Source organism: Lathyrus oleraceus, chromosome 3, assembly GCF_024323335.1.
Source record: "Lathyrus oleraceus cultivar Zhongwan6 chromosome 3, CAAS_Psat_ZW6_1.0, whole genome shotgun sequence".
Taxonomy (NCBI): Eukaryota; Viridiplantae; Streptophyta; class Magnoliopsida; order Fabales; family Fabaceae; genus Lathyrus; species Lathyrus oleraceus.
This window is the reverse complement of record NC_066581.1, coordinates 306,828,317-306,838,148: the sequence shown is the minus strand read 5'-3', so window position 1 is coordinate 306,838,148 and position 9,832 is coordinate 306,828,317. Positions and strand designations below refer to the sequence as shown.

Genomic DNA, 9,832 nt, shown 5'->3' with positions numbered 1-9,832 from the left:
AATTAAAGCTACAGTTCGACGAACCTGAGCGTTATCTTAGATTAGAACGCCGGATACGAGACTTGATACGAGAACATCGTATCAAGCTAAATCTTCCTGACCTTAACATCCCTACTTCAGAATCAATTATTCAACCAGAGATGGCCGAAGGAGTGCAAAACTGTCCTCTTAAGTACTATGAAATCCCTTCACAAGATGAACCACATAACAACATTGCTGCCCCTGCCATCGAGGCTAATAATTTTGAGCTAAAACCTTCACTGTTATCAGCTGTACAGCAAAACCAATTTTCAGGTAGTCCCACGGAGGACCCGAACCTACATTTTCAGTATTTTTGCAATACGCAGACACAGTGAAAGAGAATGGTGTCAGCCGAGAAGCTATAAGACTACGTCTTTTCCCATTTTCATTAAGATATAGAGCTAGAGCTTGGCTCCAGTCTCTACCATCCAACTCTGTCACTACATGGAACGAGTTGAAGAAAGTTTTCATAGCCCGATATTTCCCACCTAGTAAGATGGCTATGCTAAGAGCCCAAATAAATGGGTTTAAACAAAAGGATAATGAATCATTTTTTGAAGCTTGAGAGAGATACAAAGACATGATGAGGCTTTGTCCACATCACGGTCTAGAAGAATGGTTGATCATCCATACCTTTTGCAATGGTCTCTTGTACAATACAAGATTGATGATAGACGTCACCGCAGGTGGCGCATTGATGGATAAACCATACAATAAGGCCTATCAACTCATCGAAAGTATGGCCCAGAATCATTACCAATGGGGAAGCGAAAGAACCTCTATAGAGAAACCTCAAAAGAAAGGCGGCATGTACGAATTAAGCTGTCTTGACCATGTCAACGCCAAGGTAGATGCTCTTACTCAAAAGATAGACAGCTTGACCATAACACTGGTAGCCATCGTGGCTGCCGTAGCACCAAACTGCGAGATATGCGGAGTTCAAAGGCATACGGCCCCAGAATGTCAACTCTTGACAGGAACCTCCACAGACCAGGTGAACTATGCTCAAGGAAACCCTTACTCAAACACCTATAACCCAGGTTGGAAGACCCATGCTAACTTTTTGTACAAAAACAATAATGCATTGTATGCACCTAACCAAGCACCTATTGTACCACCAGGATATCATAAAGCTATCACAAATACTCAAAATGCTCATAGGAAATCAAACTTAGAAATAATGATGGAAAACTTCATAGCTACCCAAGCCCAAACAAATAAGGATTTCCTAAATCAAAACATACACACTAGTGAGCAAATCAAGCAGTTAGCAAACAAGGTAGACGCATTAGCCACCCACAACAAAATGTTGGAAACACAAATCTCGCAAGTGGCTCAACAACAAGCACCTATTGCTGCTCCCGCAGGCACATTTCCTAGACAGCCGCAACCAAACCCGAAAGGTCATGCAAATGCTATTATACTACGAAGTGGGACAGAACTAGACAGACCGACCGACCCTAGAACTCAAAACCCATCCATGCATCAAGACCCCGGTAAGGTAACTGAGAAGGAAGAAGAAAAAGAGGAAGATAAAAACGAAGAGGCCATAGAGAAAGAAGAACCTTATATGCCTCCACCACCGTATAAACCCCTATCCCTTATCCTTAAAGACTTGTTAAATCTAAAAGTGTACGACAATTTAAAAAATTCGTAGAGCTTCTAAAATAATTGAATATCATAATACCCTTTACAGAAGCCATCACTCAAATGCCCTCATATGCTAAGTTTCTCAAAGAAATATTATCTAACAAGAAGAAGATAGAGGATAACGAAATTGTTACACTTACTGCTGAGTGTAGCGCCATAATACAAAACAATATGCCTCATAAGCTGAAAGACCCGGGTAGTTTCTCCATACCCTGTGTAATCGGAAAGTTTGTCATCGACAAAGCACTATGCGACTTAGGAGCCAGTATTAGTTTAATGCCTTTGTCCATATGCGAAAGGCTAAAAATGGGAGAACTAAGACCTACGACGATGTCCGTACAACTTGCAGATCATTCTGTTAAATTTCCCGTAGGTATGCTAGAAAACGTTCTGGTGCGCATAGGACAATTCTGTATTCCTAATGATTTTATAATCATGGATATAAAAGAGGATTCCAAAATCCTTATCATATTAGAAAGATTATTCCTTGCTAGAGCCGGAGCTATTATAGATGTTAAGAAAGGCAAGCTAATCTTTGAAGTTGGTGAGGAAAAAGTCGAACTCATTTTGACACAATTCCTAAAGGCACCAGCTATAGAGGATACCTGTTGTCTACTAGATGTCATCGAAGAATGCATAAGAGAGATGGAGAATGAACAAACATCATACTCCGAAATACTGAAAATTCTAAGGCCTCCTACTTTTGAAGATGTAAATTTAAGTAAGGAATACCAAGATGACTGTAACACCCTTCTAAAATACCCCAAATATTTAATTAAAATAACAACATATATCAATCAGAGTAGATATGCAATTAAGGGTGTCACACAATTACTTCACACCATTCACCATGATAACTGTCATGCTCTTTTATTAATTCAAAACATAAAGCATTTGCACAATACGCAGCGGATAGAGATTAAATCAATCATGCAAAACATGTAGCATATTACATGTAAACTGGTTCACAACCAACAATAAGCATTTAAAACATCCCATCCCGATGTTACATCTACCAGGGCATGACCCACTAAGGAACTACACTAGACTTCAAGCACTAGCTCCTACTCAATCACTGCTCGTTACCTGAAAAATAGTTGTAAGGGTGAGTTCCTCAATCGATATAATAAGCATTATAAAATATCATGCAATGTTAAGTAATTTAACACATTTCATCACCCTAATCATATCACACATTCAGTAACGGCACATCAACTCAAATATCATACTCAATACCAACACAATTCATACTCATACTCAATGCCAACACAAACACACGTATAATATTGGAATACATCCATTCATATTATACGCCATACATACATTATGCAATGAGACTCCATGCATGCGGTACCGACTGTTCGTGAACATATAGTTCAACCTCACCGATCAAATCCAGATACGGCTACCAAGCCCACTAGTCCCACTCATTTGAGACCTAGTGACTCACTCACTAATTCCTCACCATGGGAATTAGCTACCACCTCAAGGGCTATGCTATGCACGCTAATCACCTAGCATGCAAACATCAACAACAATCCACAATGATTTACTCACTAATTCCTCACCATGGGAATTAGCTACCACCATAAAGGCCACAATATGCATGCTAATTCACCTAGCAATGCAACATCATCAACAACAATCTACAATGGACATATGCTCACACTCTAAGCCATAAAACAGTCCATCCACAATTACATACATAATATATACATTCACAACATTATGCATATTTTCACACATCATCAGCATATTTATCACATAATCATATTATGTCATGCCAAATAATTCAATCACAGTATTAGCACACTCTACTAATACCTATCCTACTCAAAACAACGGGAAATAATCCCTACTATATCACACACCGATATAGGCCAATCACCAATTATGTTCACAAAATTAAAATATCAATTTTTCCAATTTCCAACAGTGTTAACCGGTTAACGCCCTGGGTTAACCGGTTAACGCAGGACAGAACACGCTTCCTGGCCAATTTTAACAGTGTTAACCGGTTAACGCCCTGGGTTAACCGGTTAACGCAAGCAAAACAGCAATATTTCATAATTCACAACAGTGTTAACCCATAATACCCATTAAACGACGATAAACCCCCCTTACCTGAGTTAATTCGGCGAATCTTTAAGCTTCAAGCTCTTATCTTCTCCAATCTTCTTCCTCTTGCTCTGTCTCTTTGCCCTTTTCCTCTTTTCAGCCGCTTCTCTGCTTTTCACGTGAAACCCTTTCTTTACCAAATGGGACTCTTTTTCTTATTTCCAACATATATATATTTTCCAATAATTATTATTCCAATAATAATAATAATAATAATCCAATAATTCCAATTATTTAATTAAATTAATAAATATAATATTAACTTAAATTAAATAATTATCTTATTTTTATCGGGGTGTTACAACTCTCCCCCACTAAAAGAGTTTTCGTCCTCGAAAACATACCTCAAGCGAATAACTCCGGATAAGACTCCTTCATCTGACTCTCAAGTTCCCAAGTCACATTGCCACCTGCTGGTCCTCCCCAAGCTACCTTTACCAAAGCAATCTCTTTACCCCGCAACTGCTTCAACTCTCGATCCTCGATCCTCATAGGTGATGTTTCAACAGCCAGGTTATCTCTCACCTGTACATCATCTTTTTGGACTACATGCGACGGATCAGGAACGTACCTCCTCAACTGAGACACATGAAAAACCTCATGCAAATTCGCAAGTGACGGCGGTAAAGCGATACGATAGGCTACCTCCCTTATCCTCTCCAAAATCTGATAAGGACCAATAAATCGAGGTGTCAACTTCTTCGACTTCAAAGCTCGACCAACCCCAGTTATCGGAGTAACACGAAGAAACACATGATCTCCCTCTTGGAACTCAAGTGCCTTCCTCCTCTTGTCGTGATAACTCTTCTGACGACTCTGAGCAAATCTCATCTTCTCCTGAATCATCTTAATCTTTTCCGTAGTCTGTTGAACAATCTCCGGTCCAACCACAACACTCTCACCGGACTCATACCAACATAAAGGCGTCTGACATCTCCTACCATACAAAGCTTCAAACGGTGTCATACCAATGCTCGAATGAAAACTATTGTTGTAGGTAAACTCAATCAAAGGTAAATAACAATCCCAAGCACCTCCCTTTTCCAAAACACAAGCTCTCAAAAGATCTTCCAATGACTGAATCGTCCTCTCAGTCTGACCATCAGTCTGCGGATGATATGCAGAACTCAATCTCAGCTTAGTTCCCAAAGCCCTCTGCAAACCTTCCCAGAACTTCGATGTAAATCTAGGATCTCTGTCCGAAACAATACTCGACGGAATACCATGCAAACTTATAATTTTCTCAATATACAACTCGGCTAATCTCTCTAACGGATAATCCATTCTGATCGGAATGAAATGGGCCGATTTTGTCAATCTGTCAACAATCACCCAAATAGCTTCAAAATTCTTAATTGTTCTCGGTAAACCAGAAACAAAATCCATATTGATACTATCCCACTTCCACTCTGGAATAACCAACGGTTGCATTAGCCCAGACGGCTTCTGATGCTCAATCTTTGACTTCTGACAAGTCAAACAGGAATAAACAAAACTCGCAATTTCTTTTTTCATTCCCGGCCACCAAAATAACCTTTTCAAATCATGATACATCTTCGTAGCCCCAGGATGAATACTCAGGCCACTACGATGTCCTTCCTCAAGAATACTCTTCTTAAGCTCGGTAACATCCGGAATACACACCCGATTACCAAATTTCAAAACACCATTCTCATCAACTCTGAATTCACCACCTTGACCTTGATTCACTAGAGTCAACTTATCAACCAAAAGCACATCGGATTTCTGACCCTCTCTAATCTCATCCAGAATACCACTCGTTAACTTCAACATTCCCAATTTAACACTATTGTGAGTACTCTCACACACCAAACTCAAGTCTCTAAACTGCTCAATTAAATCCAATTCTCTAACCATTAACATAGACATATGCAATGATTTCCGACTCAATGCATCAGCCACTACGTTTGCTTTACCCGGATGGTAATTCAAACCAAAGTCATAATCCTTCAGAAACTCTAACCATCTCCTTTGTCTCATATTCAGCTCTTTCTGATCAAACAAATACTTTAAACTTTTATGGTCACTGAAAACCTCAAATCTTGACTCGTACAAGTAATGCCTCCATAACTTCAGAACAAAAACCACAGCTGCCAACTCTAAATCGTGTGTCGGATAGTTCCTCTCATGAACCCTCAGTTGTCTCGAAGCATAAGCTACAACCTGCTTATTCTGCATCAAAACACCACCCAAACCCAGTAATGAAGCATCACAGAAAACCTCAAATAATTCTGACGGACTTGGTAATATTAGAACAGGAGCAATAGTTAACCTTCTCTTTAACTCTTGGAAACCTTCCTCACATTTTGAGTCCCAAACAAACGCTTGCCCCTTTCTAGTCAACATCGTCAACGGTAACGCCAACTTAGAAAATCCCTCAATGAATTTCCTATAATAACCTGCAAGTCCAAGAAAACTCCTTATCTCAGAAACTGACTTCGGAGCTTCCCACTTAGATACCGCTTCTATCTTAGAAGGATCAACAGCAACACCACCTCTTGAAATCACATGACCAAGAAAACTAACCTCTTCTAACCAAAATTCACACTTGGACAGTTTAGCAAATAACTTCTTTTCTCGTAGAACTCCTAAAACCACCCTCAAATGCTCAGCATGCTCTTCTTCAGATTTCGGATACACCAAAATATCATCAATAAACACCACAACAAACTTGTCTAGGTACGGATGGAAAATCCTATTCATATACTCCATAAATACTCCAGGCGCATTAGTCACACCAAAAGGCATTACAGAATACTCATAATGTCCATACCTTGTTCTGAAAGCAGTCTTCTGAATATCCTCAGTTTTCACACGTATCTGATGATATCCCGACCTCAAATCTATTTTGCTGAACACACTCGCACCAACTAACTGATCCATCAAATCATCAATCCTCGGCAAAGGATACCGATTCTTGATCGTCACTTTATTCAGTTGCCTGTAGTCCACACACAACCTCATAGTACCTTCTTTCTTCTTAACCAATAACACTGGTGCACCCCACGGTGACACACTCGGACGAATAAATTTCTTATCCAACAGATCTTCCAGCTGACTCTTCAATTTAGCTAACTCAACAGCAGACATACGGTATGGAGCCATCGATATCGGCCTAGTACCAGGTACCAAATCAATCGAGAACTCAACTTCACGCTCTAGCGGTAATTCATTCACTTCTTCAGGAAACACATCAGGAAAATCACACACCACGGCTAGATCACAAATCGCCAATTTATCTTTAGCCTCCAAAGTCGCTAACAGCATAAACAACTCTGCCCCATCTGCTACTGCCTCATTCACCTGCCTTGCTGATAGAAACAAACTTTTTCCTTCCTCAATCTCAGGAAAGATCACAGTCTTATCAAAACAGTTGATATAAACTCGGTTAAACACCAACCAGTTCATACCCAAGATAACATCAATCTGCACTAGTGGAAGACACACTAGGTCCATCCCAAAGTCTCTACCAAAAATACTCAAAGGACAATTTAAACAAACTGAAGTAGTAGTCACTGAACCCTTCGCAGGAGTATCAATCACCATACTTCCATGCATCTCAGATATCTCTAATTTAAGTTTCACAGCACAATCCAAAGATATAAAGGAATGAGTCGCACCTGTGTCAATAATAGCTACAAGAGGAAAACCATTAATATAACACGTACCTCGGATCAAACGATCATCTGCAAAAGTCTCATAACCCGATAAAGCAAAGACCTTGCCTCCCGACTGGTTCTCTTTCTTCGGCTTAGGACACTGTGGACTGATATGACCCACTTCTCCACAGTTGAAACAAGTCACAGTCTTCGACCGGCACTCTGCAGCCAAATGACCACCTTTTCCACACTTGAAATACTTCTTCTCATTACTGGTACACTCATGGATACGATGTCCAGCCTGACCACATCTGAAACACTTAGCAGGGGCACTGGAGTCTCCCCCACTAGGCCTCTTCATCCCACTCTGTCTCTGGAAACCTTTGCCAGCTGCATACGGTTTCCCACGATCATTCTGATTCTTGCCTTTCCTATCAACCCTCTGCTGATAGCTCTCCGCTCTGGCTTTGGTATCCTGTTCAAAAATCCTGCAACAGTCAACCAAATCAGAAAACACTCTAATCCGTTGATACCCAATAGCCTGCTTAATCTCGGGACGTAACCCGTTCTCAAACTTCACACATTTCGAGAATTCCCTAGTAGCCTCATCATAGGGAGTGTAATACTTCGACAGCTCTGTGAACTTAGCAGCATACTCAGTAACAGACCGATTGCCCTGCTTCAATTCTAAGAACTCTATCTCTTTCTTTCCTCTGACATCCTCTGGAAAGTACTTCCTCAGGAATCTCTCTCTGAACACCGCCCAAGTGATCTCAGCATTCCCAGCTGCTTCCAACTCGGTGCGGGTAGCAACCCACCAATCATCTGCTTCTTCTGACAGCATATGCGTATCGAACCTGACCTTCTGGTTATCGGCACACTCAGTCACTCGGAAGATCCTCTCGATCTCCTTCAACCCCTTCTGAGCACCATCTGGATCGTATGCTCCCTTGAACATTGGAGGATTGTTCTTCTGGAACTCACTCAGTTGACGAGCAGCTCCCATTCCCACAACATTCGGATTCCCTCCAAGTACTCCAGCTAGCATACCCAGAGCCTCAGCAATCGCAGCATCATCTCTACCTCTTCCAGCCATCTCTATTCTGAAAACCCAACAAACTAAAACAATAAGTACTGATAGGGTTACACAACACCTATCACGTACAGGGAAACAGAATAATTACGACTCGACTCGACCGACTATGCTCTGATACCACTAATGTAACACCCTTCTAAAATACCCCAAATATTTAATTAAAATAACAACATATATCAATCAGAGTAGATATGCAATTAAGGGTGTCACACAATTACTTCACACCATTCACCATGATAACTGTCATGCTCTTTTATTAATTCAAAACATAAAGCATTTGCACAATACGCAGCGGATAGAGATTAAATCAATCATGCAAAACATGTAGCATATTACATGTAAACTGGTTCACAACCAACAATAAGCATTTAAAACATCCCATCCCGATGTTACATCTACCAGGGCATGACCCACTAAGGAACTACACTAGACTTCAAGCACTAGCTCCTACTCAATCACTGCTCGTTACCTGAAAAATAGTTGTAAGGGTGAGTTCCTCAATCGATATAATAAGCATTATAAAATATCATGCAATGTTAAGTAATTTAACACATTTCATCACCCTAATCATATCACACATTCAGTAACGGCACATCAACTCAAATATCATACTCAATACCAACACAATTCATACTCATACTCAATGCCAACACAAACACACGTATAATATTGGAATACATCCATTCATATTATACGCCATACATACATTATGCAATGAGACTCCATGCATGCGGTACCGACTGTTCGTGAACATATAGTTCAACCTCACCGATCAAATCCAGATACGGCTACCAAGCCCACTAGTCCCACTCATTTGAGACCTAGTGACTCACTCACTAATTCCTCACCATGGGAATTAGCTACCACCCCAAGGGCTATGCTATGCACGCTAATCACCTAGCATGCAAACATCAACAACAATCCACAATGATTTACTCACTAATTCCTCACCATGGGAATTAGCTACCACCATAAAGGCCACAATATGCATGCTAATTCACCTAGCAATGCAACATCATCAACAACAATCCACAATGGACATATGCTCACACTCTAAGCCATAAAACAGTCCATCCACAATTACATACATAATATATACATTCACAATATTATGCATATTTTCACACATCATCAGCATATTTATCACATAATCATATTATGTCATGCCAAATAATTCAATCACACTATTAGCACACTCTACTAATACCTATCCTACTCAAAACAACGGGAAATAATCCCTACTATATCACACACCGATATAGGCCAATCACCAATTATGTTCACAACATTAAAATATCAATTTTTCCAATTTCCAACAGTGTTAACC

At 40.2% G+C, this 9,832-nt stretch overlaps 1 non-coding gene across 1 annotated transcript; it reads right to left on the bottom strand.

Moving 5' to 3' along the window:
- Positions 1-523: 523 nt before the first annotated feature.
- Positions 524-630, bottom strand: LOC127133045 (small nucleolar RNA R71). The gene has a single exon (XR_007807041.1). It is a non-coding gene; the product is annotated as a small nucleolar RNA R71 (small nucleolar RNA).
- Positions 631-9,832: the final 9,202 nt, after the last annotated feature.